General features: G+C 40.2%; 2 protein-coding genes across 2 annotated transcripts in view; both read left to right on the top strand.

Moving 5' to 3' along the window:
• Positions 1-27202, top strand: part of si:ch211-153b23.4 (uncharacterized protein LOC335392 homolog) — a gene marked incomplete at its 5' end in the record, with an annotated part of 147739 nt that overhangs the window by 58391 nt on the left and 62146 nt on the right. The gene's annotated exons all lie outside the window — the stretch shown is intronic.
• Positions 1-27202, top strand: part of si:ch211-153b23.7 (TNFAIP3-interacting protein 3) — a 115572-nt gene that overhangs the window by 53487 nt on the left and 34883 nt on the right. The gene's annotated exons all lie outside the window — the stretch shown is intronic.

The following is a 27202-nucleotide window of genomic DNA, read 5'->3' as shown; positions in this document are numbered from 1 at the left end:
CGGACTTTCAACTCCCTCCGCAGATTTTCTATGGGGTTGAGATCTGGAGACTGGCTAGGCCACTCCAGGACCTTGAAATGCTTCTTACGAAGCCACTCCTTTGTTGCCCTGGCTGTGTGTTTGGGATCATAGTCATGCTGAAAGACCCAGCCATGTCTCATCTTCAATGCCCTTACTGATGAAAGGAGATTTTCACTCAAAATCTCTCGATACATGGCCCCATTCATTCTTTCCTTTACACAGATCAGTCGTCCTGGTCCCTTTAAAGAAAAACAGCCCCAAAGCATGATGTTTCCACCCCCATGCTTCGCAGTGGGTATGGTGTTCTTCAGATGCAATTCAGTATTCTTTCTACTCCAAACACGAGAACCTGTGTTTCTACCAAAAAGTTCTATTTTGGTTTCATCTGACCATAACACATTCTCCCAGTCCTCTTCTGGATCATCCAAATGCTCTCTAGCGAACCGCAGACAGGCACGGACGTGTACTGGCTTCAGCAGGGGGACACGTCTGGCAGTGCAGGATTTGAGTCCCTGGCGGTGCATTGTGTTACTGATAGTAGTCTTTGATACTGTGGTCCCAACTCTCTGTAGGTCATTCACTAGGTCCCCCCGTGTGCCGTTCTTGTTATCCCCCAGAACGAGGCAGATTGACCATCAACTTGAACTTCTTCCATTTTCTAATAATCGCTCCAACAGTTGTTACCTTCTCACCAAGCTGCTTGCTTATTTTCCTGTAGCCCATCCCAGCCTTGTGCAGGTCTATTATTTTATCCCTGATGTCCTTACACAGCTCTTTGGTCTTGGCCATTGTGGAGAGGTTGGAGTTTGTTTGTTTGAGCATGTGAATAGGTGTCTTTTATACAGGTAACAAGTTCAAACAGGTGCAGTTACTTCCGGTAATGAGTGGAGAACAGGAGGCGTTCTTAAAAAAGAACTAAGAGCCGAAATATTTACTAGTTGGTAATGTATCAAATACTTATTTCATGCAGTTAAATACAAATTTATTATTTAAAAATTGTACAATGGGATTTTCTGGATTTTTGTATTAGATTCCGTCCCTCACAGTTGAAGAGAACTTATGATACAAATTACAGACCTCTACATGGCTTGCAAATGGGAAAACCAGCAAAATCGGCAGTGTATCAAATACTTGTTCTCCCCACTGTAATATAGTAAAGTAAAAAAATAAGGTACTGTTTATGCAACTAATAAAAAACTAAAAAACGACTGGAGACAAAATGGCGGACGAGACTCCTACGTCGTAAATTTGAAATCGTGTAAGTCGAGTATGTCGTTACCCGGGGACTATTCCCTTCCTAGTGATGTCAGTAATACTATATATCTATTAGTGTGTACGTGCATGGTTATAACTGATGTGTCTTACAGTGAGGACATAAATACTGAGGAACAATTTTCCCAAGAGCCATAACCAACCTGAACTCCCACGCTCGAAAACACTGTAACCACTCGTACATACTGTATATCGATGTTGCTCAAACCCTGTTCAATATTTCCATATTTTACTGTTTCTTATTTCATCTTTGTTCGTGAATATTTTAACTTTCTGTATTTTACTGTTGTGCAACTTTTCTATTTTACAATGTAAATTTTGTTGTACAATTGTACAATAACAATAAAGGCATTCGTTCATTCATTCACAAAATGGTTGTGCTCGTAAGTGGTGTCATTTCATTTCTCCATTATCAAAAAAAAAATCACAATTTGCATACCTTTGAGCAACCTCTTTCATATAAAGGTCATTTATTGTAAGTGTTGCCTGTCCGTTTTAAGCATCCAAAGTCATGATAGAAATTTCAGACGACGATGGTTGACTGGCAAAACACACCTACACACCAGCCTGACGAACAATGGAAATGATCCAGCACAAGTGGAAAAGCAAACAAAAACGTTTTTGCTGCCCTCATAAGAAAAACAAAACCATCCACTAAATTCTAGCATTTAGATGCTGTCTGATAAAACATATTCCCGTGTCCTTCTGTTGCAGATGGCGCGGCGCGCAGACATTTTGTCTCCCAATTTTGAAGGGCAGTTAGCAGCATGCGAATAGACAGATGGAGAAGCGGAGAGGTTAAGATCTGGGGCGACTCCATTGGCGTCTCCCCGTGTGAGCCGTGACAGCGTGGAAGACAGAAAGAGATAGATGCCTCCAGGTGCCTTCGCCGTGAAGCACAGCAGCTGTTCACTCGTTCATCTTTTCTTCGACTCACCTGGCAAAACTGACGCTGACGTGGCATCGAGCAGATCTCAGCGAAAAACCCGCATTATTCCTTCCGCAACAAAGAGTGGGAAAACAGATGGACTGACCTGACAAAACCAATCGATTGTTCAAAACTTTTATGAGTTTGTGCATAACTCTGGTGGGCCAAGAGCAAGGTTACCAACGAGGAGAGAGACAGAAGGAGGAAGCGAAATAGTTGAGAGCTGCAAGCCAATATCCCTCACAGTGGCATTAATGATATTCTCTATTCATTAGAGCACACCCTGGGGACCTTCGTTACGTATTAGACACATCCCAATTAGGGCCTGCGGTGAGCTAATGCTTCTGGCCTGGGTCGAGGGGCAATAAGACAAATACAGAAATGTGGCAGGTTGCATTAGTTACTCCCCGTACTTTTATGGAAAGGCAGGATGAAGGAGATGACACTCAAGAAAACTAGGAAACGCATCCGCATGTGACGTTAACAACTGAGGTTAGCTGTCGGTTATTGTCTTTGGGGTGTGTTGGAGAGGTTGGTGTTGCAAATATTGTTTTGGTTTGAACAGGGGTCGCGTTAACCGAATATTTTCCGTCGTTGACCGGTTTTTTAAAACGGTGACGGAAAAAACTGAAGTCCGTCCGTCATTTTGACAGGTTGCAATTCACACCCCAGACCACAGGGTGGCGAGTGAGCATATGAATTAGCTATTGTCTCTCTTAATGCATGACGTCGTTGGCTATTCTGTCAGAATATTGTAGCGTCACCGGGGTCTGGCGGCGGCACCGTGATTGACACATCAACGCGAGCTTCTTCGCGGTGTGCCAGCGCGTCATCCAATTGGTGGACTAGATTGCGCAACCTCTGGGTTTGAATAAATGACATTTAACCTTTTTTAAAGTGCCTGTGACACCATAAAATTTTTTAAATAGCATTATTATGTGAATTAAAGTGTGTATGACACCAAAAATCATGTTTATTTCATATTTTGTCTTATGCTCTTGAATGAAATGGTCCGTTTGGAGGTGTGTAAAAGCGATCGTTTTATATATTATTAATGAAAATGAATGACTTCCGGCTTCAGTCTTGGGTTTAGGACGAATGTGAATGTGACGTCACCCGGGTCAGCATCTCACAATACAGCATTGCTTTATAGCAGGGGTCCCCAATGCGCCGCGGACCGGTACCGGTCCGTGGCGCATTTGCTACCGGGCCGCACAGAAATAATAATTTAATAACGACCGCATTCTGGCCAAATTAACCCTGTGCCCCTGTTTAACACACCAATATCTCTGTCCACGCTAGATATAATACTACGGGATAGATTACAATGTTGTCATAGAAGTCCATTGATTGGACTGCTAGCAGTACATCTTGTTTGTGTATATAATATATCTATGTGCGCTTGTCGTCGATAATAACGTATCACTAGGCCGCGGGCGCAGCACATTTGTTCCCGCAACTAATTAGCCCCCACACGAGTGACGATAACTGGAAAACAGACGTCTTTGGAGATATTTTTGCGAAAAGGGCACCTGACGAGCCTACAACCTCGAGGACCCACGAACTGCGAAGGAGTGGATTCGTGACCCGTTTGTGAATAAACAGAGATCGCAAATGACAGCAACCTTATTAAACGTACATTCGAGACAACAACTCTACCGAGGTTCTGGATTAAAGTCATTCTGGAATATCCTGACATCGCGACAAGAGCATTGAAAACCCTGCTACAATTTAAAATACGGAGGTGGATTGCATTTTGTGGCTGATTGTCCACCGGTCGACCACCATACACCCCCGCCTGGAGAGCACTATACTCGGCTTATTGCCCAGTGTTCTGTCAAATTTTCAACCCCATCAGAAATTGCAATATTTTGTTAAAAATGGTCGCGAATACAGCGATTACAAAGTAAACACTCCAAACTTTCTTTAAATAAAGGACTGTTTACTTACGTTTGATCATGGACTGACATGTAGAGAAGTTCTCTTCAGACATATCTTGCCATGTTAGCTGCAAAACAACTGCAAGCCGCTCTCTGTTTATGTCTTCGCCGTGTAGTAAAGCATTATTTTACGCCATATTCGTGTTGACCATGTGACAGCTGCCCGCTCCTCCGACGTCGGCCGGTTTGTCCGGCGGTACTGTCCAGCTGCTTCCGTGGCGAGCTCTCCTGTCCATAGCAGGGCAACGAGCTGTAACTTGCTCACCGTCGGGCGGTTTGCCGATCGTCAAAGCCAATCGACAACCCCGCTGCCGTGTGACATGATCCTGGGTAGTCTTGTGTAATTTTTCGCCTCGAAAAGCGAAAATAAGACTGAGACGTCACTCGGTACGGGTTAGCATGTCTGCTAGCTGTCACGCCTCTTGGTTTGTTTACATTCTCCGAAGCCGGGGCAGGGAAATGACAAAAGCCTGACTAACTACGGTGGCATAAAATATCGTTCGGGAGGTGCAACAGTAAAGGTGAAGTCTGCGGAATAAAAGACTAATTTCTCGTCATCTGTGCTTTGCCAAATTGTTGTATATTGTCAGACTGTCTCAAAATATGATTCTAATTCACATAATAATGCTATTTGAGATTTTTTCATGCTATATTTTGAGACAATTTGACTATATACAACAATCTGGCAAAGCGCAGATGACGAGAAATGAGTCTTTCAGTCTGCCGTTTAGCTACTCCTTCTCATTATAGCGGTCTGGCGCTGCCATCTGGGTGATGACGTCAGCAGAGTAACGATTTCAGCTGATTTAGAATTCAGCCCAATGGAGGAGAAGGATTCAGAACAAGGAAAATGCAACAGAGAGCAGCAAAATGTCATCATTGTTTTTATCTCTCTACTCCAATATTTTTACACGATATTCTTTTTATACAAGTATTTTTCCCCAATTGCTAAATAAATTGTATGGTCATGACAAATAACTGTCTTGTGCTAAATGTAATATTAAATATTAAAAATGCATTTATTCAGAACAACAGTGCTAAATAACTGCATAATGGTAAAAACTGCCGACTACTTAGACCTCCTGAACGTTTTTTTATGCCACCGGAGTTAGTCGGCTCTTGTCATTTACCAGCTGGACTCGGAGACAAGGAAAGAGTGTAAACAAAAGAGTGTGAGAGCTATGCTACATGCTAACCCGAACCGAGGGACTCTTTGAAGTCCCTTCCTCGCATTTCAAAAACGAAAAATCACACAAAACTACCCTGACTCATGTCACACACGGCGGCAGGGGTGATAGCCTTCACCGATCGACCAGTCCCCGGCAGCGAGCAAGTTTCGGCTCGTTGTCGAACGCCAAAAATGGCACATCCTCTGTGGACAAATCGGCCGACGTTGGAGCGCTTGGCTGCCCGAGCCAAATCCGAGGATAGTGCTCTCTCGGCTGGCACACAAAGAGGGCCGAGAGAGGTGGAAGTCTCTACACAGTTGAGAACCGCAGAGGAGAGCGCGATGCTGCCTGAGCGCAGACGTTTACTCGCCGGCGACGATGATGTGCGATAAGCCGCCGTTTGTCGGCCGAGGGAAGGAGGAATGTTTTCATTTTAATAAAGTTTGTAAAATTATTTTAACTACTAGGTCGCCATTGCTGTTGATGTCACACAGCGTTGACATCACATGAGTACGTTGCCGGACTTTCACTATCTTTAACTACATTAACATATCAACGGTTTTTCCCATCCAATTTGAACCAAAGTGGAACATTAATGAGAAGGACAGCAAAAGCAAAATAAACAGGAAAAACGGGATGGGACGAGACGAGCGTTCATGTGCCAAGTTCGCTAGTGACGGCACTCCCCTGCTCTAATGACGACAGCTGGAGAGTGTTTGATGTCAAAAACTGTTTATAGTTTGTAGTTCACGGTAAACTTTTGTGTGATCCAACTTATTCCAATATTATTATGGAGATAGTTAGCATCCAGAACTGTCGTGTGCTTTAAATATAATTAGGCAATACAGTGAAACAAAGCAGTTTATTTTTGCTGATAGCCCAGGGCCGTGCATCACAGCACACAAAAACGTTTGCCTCGACCGAGACGTCTAATTGCGTCTAATGACATCTTACCTAATTTTGTCACGCTTGCTGGCTACTCGTATCATTTTGCACATTGAGACTGAAGTCAGTATGTATCTCGCCTAATGCAATCATGTCCATAAATGGAGTTGTTTTTCACAGAAAACCGCTGACAGTTTTGCCTCAGATAATCATGGACTTCAACTGCCAACAATAACCATGGACTTTTAACTGCCAACCAGCAAGTCTCATGACCTATTTTGTAAGATGAGTTAATCACCAAACAGACACACCTCCTTTTAAGTACAATATAAGCAACGGCAAGCTCTCTGTTTGGCGCGCATTCCTCTACACAGCTTTGTTCTATCATTGAATGCACCCAGAAATTTCTGAAATTAAAACTGCGCAGTATTGACCTCTTGCTTCCAGTCTTTTAATTTGCAATCCAGTCTAGCCGTCTCACCTGAATTGAAAACGAACACGCAGAGGACCTGATAGACTGCCTCCAACAAGACCTAAGAGGCAGAGAAAAGCGAGGGGACACAGGTGTTCAGATTCGTAGCTCGGACCATGCCGTATATTGGCATAAGCTTCGGAAACTCCTTCACAACAAACATAAGTATCATATAGTGAAAATACAACAAAAATAATATTCACATCTCTCAAAAAATAATGTTCACAAGAAGAAAAGTGCTTGAATCTGTATTAATGAGGCCTTATTCTCACACAGTTAAACAACAATGCAAAGAGAACTGGCATTCAAAAATTCACAATCAAAATATATATGCAAAATACATATAAAACTAACTCAGACTTTGGTCTAACTTTATATAAACATTTTAGCAACTCGTTTAGCTCAACGAATACACTGGATGGCAATATTTAGTCACAATATACAAACTATGACTCTGGGAGCCATTATCAGGAGTCTTGTTGTGAAGACAGCACCCAAATGAACGTAAGTCACAGTGCACAGGAAACTACGGCGTCAGTCGAGGGACAAAACACACTCATTGGCTTGATCTCTTATTAATTTAAAACACTCCATTGACACCTTGTAGTATAGTTAAATCACTACCTAACATAGTTAAACAGTGACACTGTGAAGTATGGCAGCATGGCCATGTGACGTCACCGCCCTGTGACGTCAACTACAATGGCAAGCTGCTATTTTTTTTTTTTTTATTTTGCAAATTTTTATTAAAACGAAAGCATTATGAGAGGTTTTAATATCAAATTATTATAACCCGTACTAACATTTATCTTTTAAGAACTACATGCCTTTCTATCCGTGGTACCCTTTAACAATCGATTCCCTCGGAGCCTTCGGAGGGCTACGTCAATGGCAGTGAATGAGTTAATAATAATAATAATAATAAGCTTTTTCCATTCACTGGTCAAAGAAAGCCACATTTTGAAAAAAAGTTACTGTCCTGTGAAAGACAATGCCATCTTATACTGCTCACTTTTATGACAATGTAAGGTTGCAGTAGAAGTGAAGGGGAGCTAAAGTACAAAGAAGCCAATACCTCATCTTTATGATTTTGTGAAGAGCGTCCAAAGCTGGATGGATATTAGCAGATGAAGGAAGATTTACAGCCTGTCTTACAGCCGGAAAATGAACTTTTTCAAGATCAGACTGTGGGATAGAGTCAGACTTTTAAGACTTTTTTTTATTATTATTTTAGGAGCTGATCAAACTGTCCATTTCAATTGAATTGTGACAAATGCTTTGAAGAACTTTTGATCTACTAGTACCACATGATATTCTTCAATAATCAATATTTTTTCCTGTTTTCGAAGATAATACATAGTGTTTTGGAACGTGAAAGCAACGTATACATGGTTTGCATCACCAGAAGGAGTGATTCATTGTTAGGGTAAAACACAAATCATGCACAATATGAAAAAGATCCAGGTCCCTCTTGGCCTCTTCATATTAGACGGAGTTGGTTTACAAGTGGTAGGGATCAGACAAGCTCATGTTTTGTTATGGTTTGAAGTCAGATAAATCAATGTGTCAGCACTTGCTACACAATCCGTTTCCCTATCGTGTGCCTTTACTTGATTAAACACATTGAACGAACTGTCAACGAGTCGACCCCATTCTGAGGTAGCCTATCTGTATGTCACAAAGCTAAAAGATAATGTCATCATAGAACAGTGTACCAGTTAGGTACTAAATTATATTACAAACCTACACTGCTTGCCAAAAGTATATGCACCCCTGCAATTCTGTCAGATAATGCCCAATTTCTCCCAGAAAAGGATTGTAATAACAAATGCTTTGGTAGTAATACCTTAATTTATTTTACTTGAAATGAAAAAACACAAAAGATCATTTTACACAAAACACCAAAAATGGGCTGAACAAAAGTATTGGCACCCACAGCCTAATACTTGGTCGCACAACCTTTAAACAAAATAACTGCGAACAACCGCTTCCGGTATCCATGAGTTTCTTACAATGCTCTGCTGGAATTTTAGACCATTCTTCTTTGGCCAACTGCTCCAGGTCTCTGAGATTTGAAGGGTGCCTTCTCCAAACTGCCATTTTCCTATCTTTCCACAGGTTTTCTATGGGATTATGGTCTGGACTCATTGCTGGCAACTTCAGAAATCTCCAGTGCTTTCTCTCAAACCATTTTCTAGTGCTTTTTGAAGTGTGTTTTATGTCATTGTCCTGCTGGAAGACACATGACCTCTGAGAGTGACACAGCTTTCTCATACTGGGCCATACATTATGCTGCAAAAATTGTTGGTAGTCTTCAGACTTCATAATGCCATGCACACGGTCAAGAAGTCCAGTGCCGGAGGCAGCAAAGCAACCCCAAAACATCAGGGAACCTCCACCATGTTTGACTGTGGGGACCGTGTTCTTTTCTTTAATGGCATCGTTTTTCCCTGTAAACTCTATGTTGATGACTTTTCCCAAAAAGCTCTACTTTTGTCTCGTCTGACCCGAGAACATTCTTCCAAAATGGTTTTGGCTTTCTCGGGTAGGTTTTGGCAAACTCCTGCCTGGCTTTTTTATGTCTCTGGATCAGAAGTGGGGTCTTCCAGGGTATTCTACCATAGAGTCCCTTTTCATTCAGACGCCGACGAATAGTACAGGTTGACACTGTTGTACCCTCGGACTGCAGGACAGCTTGAACTTGTTTGGATGTTAGTCGAGGTTTTTTATCCACCATCCGCACAATCTTTCGTTGGAATCTCTTGTCAATTTTTCTTTTCCGTCCACATCTAGGGAGGTTAGCCACAGTGCCATGGGCTTTACACTTATTGATGACACTGCGCATCGTAGACACAGGAACTTTCAGGTTTTTGGAGAAGGACTTGTAGCCTTGAGATTGCCCATGCATCCTCACAATTTTGCTTCTGAAGTCCTCACAAAGTCCTTTGGTCGTCTTTCTTTTCTCCATGTGGTTCACACAAGGACACAGGACAGAGGTTGATTCAACATTAATCCATTTTAACTGGCTGCAAGTCTGATTTAGTTATTGTTATTACCTGATATGTGCCACGGGTAAGTAACATGTGCTGTTAATTACACAAATTAGAGAAGCATCACATGATTTTTCAAAGGGTGCCAATACTTTTGTCCGGCCCATTTTTGGAGTTTTGTGTAAGATGATTATGACTTAATATTTTTTCCATTCTCTTTTGGGTTTTTCATTGCAAGCAAAATAAATGAAGATACTACTTACAAAGACTTTGTAATTGCAATCATTTTTTGGGAGAAATTGAGCATTATTTGACAGAATTGCAGGGGTACCAATACTTTTGGCCAGCATAGTACGTCCGAGCATCAAAAGCCAATGACTCATGAACCAATTTTAAGCATTTTTCTTCTCATATTTCACATTTATTTTTTTATATCCTTTCCATTAAAAAAAAACTTCAAATATCTTCCATTTTAATGTTAAAATCCATATGCATCTTCAGGGCATCAAACTGGGCTTGAGTCATTTTTAACCTCCCTCCCATCCCTCTGTCTGTGTTTCTTCAAGATGAAATGATGCAACAAAATCGACATCTCCCGATCTTGGCTGCCTCTGAGAGCTGATTATGAGCGTTCCCATCCAATCGAATCCAGCTAATGATCCCGGGATTTCATATTTAGTAGCTCGCATTCCTTAATTTATGATTCCCCAGCTCACTGCATAAATACCCGTATTGGCATGAGTATAGATGAGAAACGGGTAACCAGTACATTTAAAATTCTACACCTTCAAGAAATAATGCCACTACACTACCGTAGGACCGGGACAATAATTATTCTTACCGAATAATAGTTTGAAGCCTGTCTGACTCGGAGTGGATTTAAAATGAAATCATAAAAGAGCGAAGGTGATACTTTCGTTTAGATGATGCATATCTGGCTGTAACCAGTGTTGTTAATCTTCCTTTAAAAAAGTAATTAGTACAGTTACAAATTACTTCTCCCAAAAAGTAATTGCGTTAGTAACTCAGTTACCTGAATGTAAGAGTAAGTAGTTACATGGCTAAGTAACTGGTAATAATTTTCATGTTTTTTTTTTTTTTTGCTCAAAAAAGGGTCACACAATGTGACGTTTAAAGGGTTTTTGGGACAATTGGCCCTAGCCCGATTCTTTACCCTAAACACTAGACACAGGGGTATTGCGGATATTTCGCTTACTAGATGGTAACTTCTGCTATGTGTGGAAGTCATTTAATGTTGTGAATCAACCCTTAAAGTTTTTAATATTACTCCCGTTATTGCATTAGTTCCCTTCTGTCTATTTTCGACATGTGTACGTTTTAAAACTGTTTATTCATTTAAAGATAGATTTAAGTCAAGATTTTGCTGATTTAGGAGCATTTTAGATAAAAAGTTACTTAGGTTCGCTAGAAAGGTTCTCTACAACAGAACCTTCATGAGAAGTCTACTGCTTTAAGATGGCGGCTGTTTACTAACGCATCTAGTTCTTTATTATACATGTTGCTAATGCCGCCGTGTCTGTCATTTGCATCTAGTTCTGTATATATGTGATCTCTACCGAAGCATCATGTGGGCGTAGTTTGACGGCTATCGGCTACAATCAGGTAATATTGGAGCCACCTAGCATAGTAGCATCGCGGTTGCAACGGCGTCACACTCCCTTGCCTCCTCCCCACTCCTGCTCTGCTCACTCGTTTCCATGAGTTTGTCTTTTTCAGACTTTTCTCGCGTCAGTCAACCAACATCATAACACATAGTAACGCACACCTTTCCCGCCTCAGTAACGGTAACGGCGTTGCCAAGACGAGAAAAGTAATTAATTAGATTACTCACTACTAAAGAAAATAACGGCGTTAGTAACGCCGTTATTAACAACACTGGCTATAACAAAATAGCAGCGCTAGCAATACTATGCTAGCATAATTACAGTAAACTGTTAGCCATTGCTGCTACAATGGTAGCATGATTATTTTGTAATCGAGAGAACATTTATTGGTTTGGAGTTTTCAGAATGTAAAACAAAAAAACTGGTAAGCATAACTGCCAAATCAAATTAGGCCTGTCCTCTGAACAAGAAAAATATCCATACAATCCATGTGGTGGGATGGAATTGATCCAAACCACACACACAAAATAAACACAACACACAGGAGAGCCACTTTTGCTTTTAGGCATTTCCAAAAATGTTATTGAAATTTTACAAACCCTAAGCATGTCTGACTACGGAGATTTCCCAGTATATGAAGAAACAGAAGCACTTTCGTGAAAGCCCCATTGCCAGTTGCCTTGAGCAAGTGCTTAAGTAAAACCTCTTTGAAACAATTTGATCGGTTTAGGAACTACTGTTTTGTTGTTAGGTCTTTTTCCTCTCTACAGTTAGGCACAAAGTGAACCTTTCATTTATAAAGTACGGACCAAAAACATTTCTAAATACAAGTACTTTCTGCATGGCAATGCATCGAATTAACAGTGAAAAGTGGGGAATGACTGGATTTGATATAGTGCTCACTTTCATTTGGCTTCTCTGATAATTGCCGACATTGATTCTGTCAAGAAAATGTCTATACAAGCTTATGCTCTTAGAGCTTGTGTCACTCAAGCGCAGCGTCTTCAAAAAGCTAGCTGCAGCATACAAAAAAAAAACAATTATTTCCAGTCATGCAATTTCTTGATACTGCTCTGTATAGCTCTTTTCTTTTCTTACTAAACTGGAATATGACTAAGAGGACCTGCTCTTGTTGTGACTATTTATTGTACAATAATTTACATGTAGAGGTGGGTAGAGTAGCCAAAAATTTTACTCAAGTAAGAGTAGCGTTACTTCAAAATAATATTACTCAAGTAAAAGTAAAAGTTGTCGTCCAAAAAAAGTAAAAAATTATTTGGTGAAAAAAATTAAAGTAATAAGTAACATTGTGAGTAACTGCTTATATTTTTGTTGGATTTTTTTTTAAACAATGTAATTTTTTTCTGAGCACAAATTGATCTATATGGACTGTTGTTTTAATGGTACTGTACAAAAACCAATTACATAACCACCTTAAAGTGCGCACGACAGGATAAAAAAAAGTCTTAGATAGCATTATTATGTGAATTAAAATCATATTTTGAGACAATTCGACTATACACAACAATTTGGCAAAGCGCAGATGACGAGAAATTAAGTGTTTTAATCCGCCATCTGGCCACGCCTGCCATTATAGGGCTCTAGCGTCCCCAGCAGGTGGATGACGTCAGCGGGAGAATTGTTTCATCTGATTTAGTATGCAGCCCATTGAGGAGGAATTATTCATAACGCGGAAAATGCAACAAAGACAGCCGTAAAATGTCATTGTTTCAGTCTCTCTACGCCAATATTTTTAGGGGATATTCTTTTTATCAAAGTATTTTTCCCAATTGCTAAATAAATGGTATGGTCATGACAAATAACAATCTTGTGTTAAATGGAATATGAAAGAATAAAAATGCATTTATTCAGTACAACATGACAAAATTACTCCATAACGGTCAAAACTGTCGACTTCACCTTTACTGTCAAACCTCCCGAACGCTATAATATGCTACCGTAGTTAGTCAGGCTTTTGACATTTCCCTGCCTCCCGGCTTCGGAGAGTGTAAACAAACCAAGAGGTGTTGATTTCTCACACAAGAAAATCCGCCATGCGTTCGTCTGCCGTGCTGTCATGTCGTTGTATTTCGAGCATGTCTTCGGATGTAGAAACAAATGGCGAGTCAAATTTTACGTCGGATGTCGAAAAGATCGTGTGTTCAAGCGATCGTATGTCGAGGTATCACTGTATTTGGTACAACTGCTCATTGATATTAGTGCTAACAATTTTGGTACGTTTGAGTCCATTTTCTCAAGCTGGAGTACAGTAGCAGATGATGAATGAAAGTGAATTCAGAAGACCCAGCATGTAGTTGGTTCCCGTTCAGCTGGTCTGCATGTTCCAAAAACTGCTGATCTAGTAATAACTACAAGAACAAACAACCTGACATGTAGAGTAAACAAAAAATGTACCAAATGTAGAAACATTCACTAATGTGAATTCTATGTACTATATTTCAGATGTCTGGTGGGATTAGTTCGAGTTCAAACTAGTCTTTACAACAAGAAATTGCTGAATTTCTGATTATACAGATGAGCTACAAAAGCTTCTTGTGCCCCCCCCACCCCCACCCACACACACACACACACAAATACTTAATTAATTAATATTAGTAACTGGGACACAGCATCTTGTTTTGCATCTGCTTTCTTCAGTTTCTGTAAAACTTGTTCACCAGAGACAAAGCAGTATTTGCCTGTATTTTACACAAAACCGAACAAATCAGGACATTGTATGTGCGCTCACACAGTTTCAGATATTGTTATGTTATCTGGTGTGACTAAACAAATACTGAGTTCAATGTGCTCCAAAGGCTTCCACAATTACCAGAGCTCAATCCACGGAAGACTATTGCAACAATTGCAGTTCGTACACCCCCGGCCCCAAAAAAAAGAACTGAGGCTCGAAAAGCAAAATGGGGATTTCCAGATATTTTTTGGTGTCACGTAACTTGTCACGTCGACTTGTATTTTTTTTGTCTTTCTTTCCTGCTAGCCCTTTTTTCTTTACATTTCACTAACAATCTTTCAAGATCTGAGTTGGCAGAGAGCAAGAGTGCAGAAAAATGAAATCTTTCGAAAGCAGCCTTGTGTGTTATTGAAAAGAAAGGCTGCTGTCACTTCTCAACGCCCTTTTGCCCCGAAAATATTTATGAAACATACCCACTGTGCAATAGACAAGCTGTCTTTTGAACTTATTTCCCTTTCTTCTTCAGAGAAAAATGTATACAGTCAATTTTTTTGCTCTATTTTTGTTACATATTTCTTCAAATCATACATATCAATCACAACTAACTAACAGATGTCTAAGCCTAATTTTGAAATATGTTTATTCCTCTTGACTGGCTGATAATTGGAGTCTAGAAAGGGGGAAAAACATGAACGAGAATGACTTAAATCCGTATAAACCAAAGATTTACAGATAAATGTTTTTTCCCCTAACCTATCAGATTTTACCAAACAAAATCTGCCTTTTGCCTTCAAAGTTATATCAGCACTTTTCCATCCTCTTTGGTTGAGATAACTAGGTGGACTAAAAGTGACTTTTCAACAAAATTAATTAAAATAGAATAAGCGGCATGGGAAATGAATGAATGAATAAACTGGATGTTTTGTAGGTGGCGTTACCATGACTGTTGCATGATGTTTTTTAGCTAGCTTACAGGTAGAAGCAAAGAAAGGCGGTGGAATTAATTTTAAATTATCAGCATCTGTGATGAGTATGATGTGCAGTATGCTATTTATTTATTTATTATTTTAAGACGTGGCACGCGTCGGCCTCCCCTGAGTGAAGCAAGATAGCTCGTCAAGCTAGTTAGCTCTTTTTGGCTCATGAATTTGTACATCTATCGAATGTTCATTTGTAGGGTTGTTAACCGTCCTTTGAAAAATGGAATCATCCCGTATTCAGAAGCAAAAGCGTTCCGTATTGAGCTTTCAAATGACGCTCATTGTCCCATATTATCATGAAACTTGAAAATAGTGTCTTATTTGTAGAACGAATGGATACTGATATGGTGCTTTATAAGAATATGTAGGGAAACGCATTCCCCTGGCTCTCCTGCTTTTTGACTAATGAGCTGACAGAACAATGACGATACAAAATCCCACTCATCCCATTGGTCGAGGTAATGTTTTAGGTTGCTCGATTAATCAATTCTGAGCCGATACCGACTTTTCTGGTTAAATCGATGTTAATAACTTTCAAATCGGAACGTTCGATTTTCAAAACCGCACTAAATTTTATCCAAGCCACCATAGTTTCCTCTGCATTTCCGCTTCATCCCGCAAGATTGCGCCATGGTAAACAAAGAGAAAAACAACAAATGGCTACTGGCGATTATGCTACTTTTGCCCAGTCAATTTTGGAAACAAATTGCATAACGTATTATAAGCAGTGTTTTTTTCGTCAACGATGACAATAACAGAAATATTTCATCGACGAACAAATTTTTCATGACGATGACAACCTACAAACAGAAAACCAAAACAAAACTAGATGGAATCCAGTTCCCGTCTGACGAGACGAAAATGAAATGAAAATTCGCTATAGTAGTGCTGCTTGGTAAGTTTTATTTCCTTATCTTGGCTGTGCCATGTTGCTTTAGCCTTTACAGAAAGGTCTGGGCTGAGTGATCATCACACACTAAACTAACTTGTAGCGTTAGCATATTGTTCGCGTTTGCATTAATGCGGTGACTATGAGCGTCTTCTTAAACTCTTGGAAAACTTTTTACATACAGTTCGTGGCGTCCAGATGAGTTTAATTAATTGCAAATAATGTGCTGTTTTCCTGCTGACTGTGTATTATCATCATGAAGAAGTCCTTGTAGACTCTACAATTACGTGCTCGTCTGTCAACGTTCATTTGAAATTGTTGGAACCCTGTTATTTTTTATTATTTTTTTTTTTCATGGACTAAAACTTTTGAAGGTTATAGACGAAAACATTTTGAGAATCGTTGACTAAAACTTGACGAAATTTGTCTGAGTTTTTATTGACTAAACTAAACACACTTAGATGATTAAATATGACTAAGATTAATAAGTATATTCATCCAAGAGACTAAGATGAAATTTAAAAGGGCTACCAAAGACAACACTGATTATAAGTAGCATAAGGGTATTATCTCATGATGTACTAAGTATTGTTGTATATGTACAAGGATTGCAGTGGATTGTCAGATAAAACATGCAGCCTTGAAACGTTCAACGCTTCCTAATTTACTTTGTCTACACACTTTCATGTACAACACACACACACACACACGCACACACAAAGGCTCAGGACCTTAAGAGTTAAATTACACTGTTTTAAATTTAGCAGGAAAATGTTTTAGTATTTTTTGTATTAAAAATACATTGCTGCTAATTATTGTTTTTCCATGTGCTTATATCACTCAGATAAGTACCTAATCATTCATGTTGAAGGTGATGGGAGATCAGGGATATATGTTAGTCTGTGGGGAGCAGGTGCGTGATGCTCAACAGACTCAACAGGCCCAAATACAAAACGATGTTTTTTGCATTAAAATAACACTGAAAAAGTGGGAGTCGTCTTATATTCGGGGTCTAGACATTATACCCATTCACGACGCTAGATGGCGCCAGATATCGTTGAAGCGAATGCTGAACTTGAGGAGTAATGTTCTGTCATGACAGATCTCAGCTACTCTCAAGTTTAACCAGTTTGCATTATTTTATTGCAGTGTTTTTCCTTATTCAGATTTGTTTCAAGACTACAGTTACAGTTAGACCTCACTTTGATGGTTAATGCAGTTATTGCAATTTTGTTGTTTTATCACAGTAGATAATAAGATAGTGGTTTATTTACATTTCAATAACCAGAAGCCATTCATTTATGAATGTAATTGCAATTTAGTTTACATATTTAAACTGTTGTTCACATATGTTCACATATTAAGATTTGAATGAGGCAAAATAACATGCTTTTTCTCTCAAATATATTGTTATATTCCGTTGTTACAGATGTACTGCAATTATTTTCTGTAAAAAATTTAATTTGGTGTTCAAAAAGTCTTTTTTCAAACTTGAGTCTTGAAAAAGAGGGAGTCGTCTTATAATCAGGGCCATTTTATATTCGGGCCAATACGGTAATAAAAAGCTACCTGCACTCCATCACATCACAGGGCAGGCTTAACAACCTAGCCATGCTCTCCATTGAGCATGAGTTTGCTCAAAAACTGGATTTCACTAATGTTATAAATAACCTGTCAAAAAAATCTAGGAACATCACTGTTTGAAGGCTTGATAACCCCAGGGATGTATTATGTGTTATACTGTTTTGTTGCTTAGCAGGCAGGCATAGCACTCTCAGTTGTATTGTATTTTAGCCTACATGGTACAATAGATGGAAGTTGTTTAAATTTTGTCACATCACATTACGTTCGGTTAAATTTAACTGTCCATCTCTAAATAATTTGAAATTTTACACTGTCATTGCTTGCAAAGCGTTAAAAGTACTGCGTATGTTGTTGTGACAAGCCGGTGGCAGGGGCGGGGTTGGTTTTGGGGGCCCTATAATGGTCTCTTGTCCCCGGGCCCCTGCAAGTCTGTTGACCGCCCTGGTCCAGGGCCCAAAAACATCAAGGCCTACCCTTGTGAAAGGAGACTCCATTGCAAGACGGTCTTCGGGCAAGTTGGCCATTTTCTGTTCAATGGGCTTGTTGTTCCGCTTTGACAGAATTTGTCAAAGTCAGACATGGCACACAGCTGACTTGTTTGACGAGATGCTGTTCGGGCCTTAGTCACTTCAGATGCCCCCTGTCAGCATCTGTATCATTTCACTGTCACCTTCAATCACTGATCCCAGATGTGCAGCACTCACTACTGCTGCAAAGGACAAAAATGTAGGCAGTTCTGCTGATATCAAGGCAGATTGGCGGCTTCCAGTCCCGATTTGTCTTTTTGTACAAAGATCAAACCCTGACTTAAATGTCCTTTTAACTATTACTGAAGTTCAAGCAGATAAATGAACTATCCACCTCTGTGTTATGCTCCTTCTTAATCCCCTCGGAAGCAGAAGCCAATTTGTCCTTGACTGTGACGGATTCCTGGGTCAATAAAGGCACTGCATTGCTGTTGTGGGGCTGCCCGGCAAAGCCGCTGCTTGGCACAGCAATACTCTGACTGGCGTCCAAGATAGATGGAAGAGACGCATGAAAGGAATTACCAGAGCGGGTATGACCAAGCTAGTGGACAGCACTGATGCATATCGTTACCTCGCCTGCTCCTGTCTAATCGTGGACTGTTGGATACTTAAGTCCTCTGTGGGAAGTAAAATATAAAATGCTTTTTGTGGTTCAACTTGACGTTAATTTAACAGATATCACATTTAATTACATTGTGTGGTAGGCATTAGATAGCATAAATGTCAAGTTTCCTCCAAATGGATTATTGAAAGGCAGGACATTGGAATTATTGTTACCATTTTTGACTCCCGATATACCGACACATGGCTGTGTGGTATCGGTCCAAACCGATACCATATTATTTAGATTTTTTTATTTCTTTTAATAGTAAATGACTGCATATTCACATGGATTTTAAGTAATTGCTATCATATCTGGCCAGATACTGCTTAACTAATTGCCTGCCATCACCGATGCCAGAAGTCCAATCCATTGGAAGTGGATTGGACGTCTACTAATGATAAATTAGTTGGTGAGAGGGTACATCCTGGCCAAAGGAAGAACTAATTTTATTTTTACCTCATTAGCTGCCATTGACAGCAATGCACGTCCAATCCATTTTTTTTATTTAAAAAAAAAATTTTTTTTTTTTTTTAACCTGTCCTGTTCAGCTGTTTGACGCGGAGAATGGAAGTCTAAGTGCCCGGATGATCTGAACAGTTTTAATGTTTCACATTGAGAGTCTGACATACTCCCATTGTGATCATTCAACATACCTCGTTTATTATGACAAAGCAGCGAACAGGAAGGGGTTATGGGATAACAGAAGAAAAGAGACACAAGAGAAGAAGGAAAAGAAACACAAACTACAAGAAATACATTGAACTTCTACACTACTAATATGTTGGTGCTATCGTCAGCTAGATGTATTTCCGGTTGACACCATGTAGGGGGCCTGTTGACCAGGGAAAGAGGGGGATAGGGGTGGGGGAGTCTATAGACCCCAATCACCAACATCACAAAATCACGTGATCGCTGTATTGTCCGTCATTGTGTGTACGTGTTGTCAATGATTGTAGTTTCTAAAGGTGGATTCACTTGCAAATTATGGAAGCCCCGGTGCTTTCAGATGCTGTAAACTCATTGGATGAGTTGCATAAAAGCTGTTATTTGGAAAAGCTTCGGTCGATCCAGTCACCAGATCAATATTTGATGCCCAAACCAATGTTTCCTCCCGTCCGATCCCGTCCCGTGCATCAGAACTCGTCCTGAGACCACAAAATTTCCAATCATACTTCAGTTTATGTCAAAATGAGGAGTCGGGTACCCAAAATCGGAACCGGCCCGAATATAAACCGACATTTGGTCAGCTGAGCGTCACCGTTGTCACAATTGTAAAATGAAACTTGATCGACAACGGGCCGGTGTGTGCCAAAAAATAGCTGCCCGGCGTGAAATGCCCCCCCTGACCGGAGAGCTTATTTATAACGCTTTATTGACGTGAAAACATCAAATGTTTTCATGGACGCATAACAGTAATGGATTTACGACTGTAAGATCAGTTTAAAATAATAAAATTACACAAAATATTAGTACTGTATTTTAGTAACAAATCGTGGACTGGGCCACATAACCATCTTTGAACAGAAATGTATTAGTCTACAGGTTTTCACGACCATATCCCAATGACAATCACACAGGTATGACATTTATTAGTTCAAGCAGTGTAAAATAATGCATATTCACGGTACAAGAAAGTCGTTTCCGTGTGGGCGCTCCCGTCAGGGGGGACATTTCACGCAGAGCGGCTATTTTTCGGCACAATACCTGTTGTTGCGCTCACCTTCTTGCTACGCGACCGTGGCGACGAGCTTCGTAGTCTCCATCTGATGATGTCTGCGATCGTGTTGGCACCATACTGAAGTTTTGGCCGCTGTCTAACGGCTGTCAACACAAACGCATCATGGACCGAGATAAACAAACCATGCTGCTTTAGAGATTTGCCCTTTTAACAATGGGCACACAGCAACTACTAAAATGACCGTTTATCTTCTCTGTTAATGCAAACAACCGCAACACATGCCTTCACCATTTTGATTAATCAATGTTAACGTTTGTCAGGAAGGTTTTTGGGTTTGTTTACTAGGGGGTGATTCCTTAGACAAGCAGAGAAACACGCAGTAAAAGGAGGAATGTACGTAGCGGTAATATGTAAACACTATGAGCTGACGGACAATATGGCGGCACCAGTCAGGGGGGCGGAGTTGTGACATCACGTGATTGGGGTCTATAAGCTAAGTGATTGAAAGGGGTAGAGTGTACACAAATCAGCTCTGTGATTTAGAACCCAATAATCGTGTGAATCCCTTGTGAGTGTAAGCCCGTTGGCGACCGACCCTACGCCACCCAATCATCAATCCCGGCACCGGGGCCCCACACCGAGCGAGCCCCATCACATCCAGCCGCACGCGAGCCCCACCAGCCGCGCAACAGCCACGCAGACGAGCGCCAACCCCAACGTCCAATCCATTTTGACAAACGTACGTTCATTCGCCCCATACCAGACACTTTTCTAGACGAAAATTTTAGTCAAGTGGAAAATTTTGGTAGCAACCTGTTGGTTCCTTTATGAAACAATCTTTTTAAAACCTCTATTTTATGAACTGTCATAATCAAACACTCCCTGAATAATACTTTTTTTTTTTTTTTTTTTTCAGTTCTTTGGTTTCCATGAATTTTTTAAACTCTAGTACAATAGAACCAGACAAAAATAAGGTCAGCCAATTAATTCAGCTTGTTCTAATAAATGACACCTCAGCATGATGAGGGGAATATAATTACATTTTTTTTTTTTAATTTGCGTGATTGTCCTTTCAATGAGCATGTGATTTTCTAATTAACCCACCGCAGCGAGGACACTGGTGAATACAATCAGTCTGACCCTCTCATTATTTTTCATGAATCTATTTATGACACCGTTATCATCAGTTACAGCCAGGTCTCGCATTATCATGCAACACAACAGTCTGAGCAGGCTAGCTGAAGAAAAGTTAAAATCTATTACAACAAGCTCATATCATTAACATAGTCTACAAATGAGTCAGACATCCGGAGGCTCTAACTGCGGTAAATGTTAATAGGATAGATCAGGGGTCAGGAACCTATGGCTCGCGAGCCATACATGGCTGTTTTGATGACTGCATCTGGCTCTCCGCCAACCCGTAATCTTAAATGTGGAACTGGCCAGATCGCTTAAAATGAACGACCAGTGATGAGCTCATTGCATACAGTGGTACCTCGACATACGACCGCTTCGACACGATCTTTTCGACATCCGACGTAAAATTTGACTCGCCATTTCCCATAGCAAAGCAAAATTGAAGATGAGATCTTGTTCACGTCTCATTCACATCTCTGAGAAATGAATCAGCAATAATCGAGACCACAGTGGTTTTCTCAGTTTTCTCAAATTTGTCTCATGAGAAGTAAGTCTCATAGCGAGCATTATATGCGAAGGTCTTAAGAATAATTCGACTGGCACGATTTTTTTAATAAAGTCTCACAATTGTCTCCTTTCAAGATCTCACCAAGAGACAACTATGAGTACTTGTGTCAATCTCAAATGCGTCTCAATTTTATCTCCTTACTCGGAGTCACAATCTCAGTAATGTCTCAATAAAAGATATGGATGAGTAAAGTATTTTATTTTTCAACTTACCTCAAAGCTGCCTTGTTTATTGATCTCGCGGAGCAACGTTATATTGTGTCAGTCACAAATATTTCTCAATTTGATCTCCTTCCAGTCTGCAATTGCTCATTTTGGGTTTTCAAGATTCTTTCATTGTAAGAAAGAGTACTGTCTGCCCTGACATGTCCAGTCACATCTTAATTAATCTCATGCTAAAATCTGAGAAAATAATTGGTCAAATAATAAATAACATTTGGTTCATCTTGTTCAATGTAAAAATTAGAGATTTGACCAAAAATTCGGCGCCGAGAACTATGGGCCGCTACAAATGCATTATCGGTTTTTGGTTTCGAATACCAAATGTTTACCACAAAATAGCGTTTTTTTCCAAAATTTCCGTGTTCGCGGTGAGTCAGCAACCAGCACACTTTTGCTCAATAGACGATGTTTATTGATTAGAAAATGCAGAATAAATGAGATTTATTGATTACAATCCCACAAGAGCAAGCAACAAGTATCAAAACAAGAACAAGTGGTAATGATGTTAGATATAGTTTGTCAATCCCAGAATCCCCGCGTTACCGTTACAGCACAACAAACTGTTCCTTAACAATGGAAATCGCTTACCGTTGACAAATGAGCGGGAAGCCAAACGCTCCGGCAAAGCAGCGAAGGAACAAAACCAAGCGACCCGTACGTAATCCTCTGGCAGACTTCCGGGGAGTTGGGGGAATCTCCCGACTCTTATAGGCACGTCTGACGCGGGGACACGGGTGGCCACTCCCTGCCCCCACAAAAACGCACCACCCGAACTCGTGAGACTCCCCACCGCAAGGGTATGAGATTCCCCCCCAGTTGAGGCTCCCAGCTGTTAAAATAGAATGTTTATTTAAGTTTTCTCATGAGATTCCCTCCTAACTATGGAACTCAAGCGTGTACTATGGTACAAAACAAGTTATCTCGTTGTTCCCCAACCCAGAGGTTGTGAGTTCAACTCTCTGTCCTGACGAATTCATCTAAGCATCCTTGAGCAAGAAAATGAACCCCATGTTGTTGTGTCACCGGCAGGTAGATGAGGATATGGTGTCAGATTGCCTGTAGTGCCTGTAAGGTGCTCTACAAGTCTAACTCAATTTTTAATTAAGAGAATTTCTCTTCTCAAATATTACTCAAATCTGTTTTTTTTTTTTTCAAATCTATCTCCTTTGTCTCAATGATGTCTTTGCTCATTTTGACTCATCACTTGCTCCTAAGGGAAACTCAGAAACAAATAAGCAGAGAATGACATAAATTTGACATGATTAAATTTGTCTCACGAGACAAGATTAAGCAACAGATGAGTAGCAAATTTTTGCTATGGGTTGTTTCTACATTCAACGACATGCTCGAAATACGATGACATGACAGCACTGCAGACGAACGCACGGCGGATTTTCTTGTGTACGAAATCAACACAGGTTTCAAAAAGGTGGGACCGGTGTTCGGCCATTCCTTACTACGCGGCGAAACGTCCTACACAATGCTCAGGGCGCGTGCGCATGCATCCACACGCATGCGCACATCGGTTAGAAGCGGCGAGTACTCAATATTTTTGTTTTTATTTAGTTATTTAGAACCTTTTCACTGCCTCAAAGATACTTTTTGCATGTATTACCCTCTCATACTTTTAACCATTGTGGTTTTTTTGTGTTAGCTTTGAAGCAGTTGACCACATTAGTCACGTAGCGTATTTAAACCGTCCTTATTTGATATAACTACATTTAAGTATTTTCTGCAGGCATTTTTTTAGTACGTTATTCCTGTATGCATCTAAACAAAACAAGTTTAGAGCACACGGTAGTACTTTAGGTGTCAAATTGGACTAATGTAGGACGTTTCGCCGATGTAGCATATTTTGGCAGAACACCGGTGGTGAAACAAGGAAATACCTTTGAAATGAAGATGCAAATTGACGCATCCTTGAACTGGCTCAACAATACATCTCCACGGTCCTCTACCGACCACCGTTCGCCAGTCTTTATAAATTAAGCTGAAAATTATTCTTGTGGTAACGTCGCCAAAGAAATTGCCAGCTTTGTCCAGTTTTTATCTTTTTTTTTCAGAACTTATCCAACAGAAAGCACCTACTGTAGCCCGCAGTTGATGGTGTTCTCAAGAAAACATTGAAATTTAAACTCTAAACCTCATCGCTCCTTCTCTCTGTTACGTCAGCGTTTACGTACAGCAAAAACCGCCACATAAGAACCCAATTCCTTACTTTATTACAGGAATTATTATTATTATGATTTTTATTGATAATTTATTTGTTTTGCTATGTGTAATTGCCATTTGTTATAGTACCAGCAATATTTATTAAGGATTTAGTGTAGGTTTTTGGGCTGTGGAACGAATTAATGGAATTATAATGTATTCTTATGGGAAAAACCTGCTTGACATAAGACCATTTCGACTTACAAACAAGGACCTGGAATGAATTAACTTCGTATGTAGAGGTACCACTGTATTCTCGTATTGATCTTGAACACTTCAAACGTGATGTACGTTGTATGTGTGTATATATATATATATATATATATATATATATATATATATATATATATATATATATATATATATATATATATATATATGCTATGATATGCTTCAATTCGATGCCCATTGGTGGTCAGGGATTGTATGGAGATAGGCATTACAGAGCTCGCCTACGCATTACGTCTTCACTCAGCCAGCAGCGTGGCTATGACGTATAGTGTAGTCAATAAAAATCAATAGGGGAAAATTAAACTACAAAAGTGAACTGTGTAGTACCCCAAGTCACACAGGAAGGCAATCGGTTTCACTTTAAGGACTTTTTAACCAGTCTAATTGTTGCTAAGAGAGTGAGACTCATGAAACTGCTGCCTTGAGAGACTCCACCTGTCTGAGCCACTGTGATGCATACGTCCCCCTAGTTGGGGTTTCCACTTCCAGGAAATACAGTGTATTACAAAAGTGAGTACACCCCTCACATTTCTGCAGATATTTAAGTATATCTTTTCTACTGGTGCATGATCATTATTGGTCCGATAATTATCAGTCCGATAATAGGAATTATGACGTCATCCCGATAAATCCAATAACATTTATAATAGGACCGATAATATGTACTTTTCTGCCTTTGCAGTTTACACAATAGTATGGGAACTCAGTTGACCATTTGCGGGGCATTGCTCCAACCTGCTGGTCAGAATAATTCAATGCACCTATTGTTTGTTACAGTAGTTTGGTTCAATCACTTACACATTGCGGTGTCTAGCGGTAGCATTGACAGTCGTGAATGCGTTCTGTTACGTTTCCGCCTCGGAAATTTATGTAAGTATTTCATGTTTACTATTACATATGGATGTGCAAAATATGTTTACTTCTGTGTTGAAGGGTCATATGTACAGAACTTCATAAGTTGTGTTATAGAAGCCAGCCAATGCTTTAGTAGCTCAAGCTATTGTGCTATGCTATACATATAATAGTTGTGTATATAAGTGTATTGTGCAGTTTGTTGTATATTGAGTATTGAATATGTGTATTTTTCTGTTGTACTTTCACAATATTAAGACGAGTGTCTTCCCATAAAAGCAAGAAAAGACCAAGCCTTGTGGTTTATGGAAGTGCATTAATTCTTAGCTGGCTGTCGGGCAGTCCAGAAGTGAAACGCACTGTTTTGTTCATGTCATTATGAAAAATCTGATGAGATCAAAGGCAAATCTATGTTGAATCCACCACTATTTTTTTTAAACCTCCAGGTGTTCAAAAACTCAGGTTATACATTTAAAAAATTATATATATATTATCGGTTATTGATATCGGTATCGGCTTGGAGGAGCAGGAAGTTATCGGTATCGGTTTCAAAAAATTGATATCGTGCACCCCTAATCTTTTCATTGGACAACATTGACAAAATGACCCTTTGACAATGAAAAGTAGTCTGTGTGCAGCTTATATAATAAAGTTAAATTATTTTCCCCTCAAAATAACTCAAAATATAGCCATTAATATCTAAACCCCTGGTAACAAAAGTGAGTACACCACTTTGAAAAAACGTACATCTCTAAATGTCCAAATTGAGTAGTGCTTGCCATTTTCCCTCCAAAATTTGCCTGGCACGGCCAGACTGTTCTCCCTGTATTTTTCAAACACTGTGAGAATAGTCTGGGACCCAGCCCATTAACGGCCTCTCGAGCAAGAACAATATCAACCGTCCAATCAGATTCGTATATTTGCGTGACGTGTTCTTAAAGAGCAACGTCACTCTTCCGCGTCGAAAAGTCGTCTCCACAACAACACAGATGGCGAACAGGAGAGCCAAGAATATGTTCCAATCCACAGTAAAATCAGTTTTAAATTACCAAAAAAACATCAACACAAGTCACTGACAACAGTCTGTCTCGCGCTAGCCATGTTGGATAAAGTTCGCTCTCCTCGTATGTTTACCTCGTTGCTTTACTAACGTCACGTCCGCCCGTCGCTGATTGGTCCACTCCGCTGTCTGTTTGCTGTGGCTTGCTCCGCCCTGGAAATTTTATCCGCTGAATGGTGGCCAGACGCAATAGCTGGAACAGCGGTGAGTCTGGTGTACCAGGCTACTCCAAAATGTAATGTGACTCATTACAGGAGTGCTGTCAGCATTGATTGAAGAGGTGGGGGCCAGCCTGTTAGACCTCAGACCATATGCCACACTCTACATCAAATTGGTGTGCATGGCTGTCACCCCAGGAGGAAGCCTCTTCTGAAGACGGTACACAACAAAGTCTGCAAACAGTTTGCTGAAGACATGTCACACAAATCAATTTCATAAAACATGCTTGGATTGTAAAGAGTTAAAAAATGTTTCAAATAATAATAACAATAACAATAACGTGGCACGGTGATAAGGTGTTTAGAAACGTTCGAACCCGGGCTGCAACTATCTTGTGTGGAGTTTGCATGTTTCCTGCATTCGTTTTCTCTGGGTATCCCCACCACCAGAGGTGTAGCAAGGGTCCCTGGAGGCCCCAGGCAACAAGCAACATGGGCAAGTGTGTGC

The sequence above is a fragment of the Corythoichthys intestinalis genome, chromosome 11, assembly GCF_030265065.1.
Source record: "Corythoichthys intestinalis isolate RoL2023-P3 chromosome 11, ASM3026506v1, whole genome shotgun sequence".
Taxonomy (NCBI): Eukaryota; Metazoa; Chordata; class Actinopteri; order Syngnathiformes; family Syngnathidae; genus Corythoichthys; species Corythoichthys intestinalis.
This window is presented reverse-complemented; position numbering and strand designations above follow the sequence as displayed.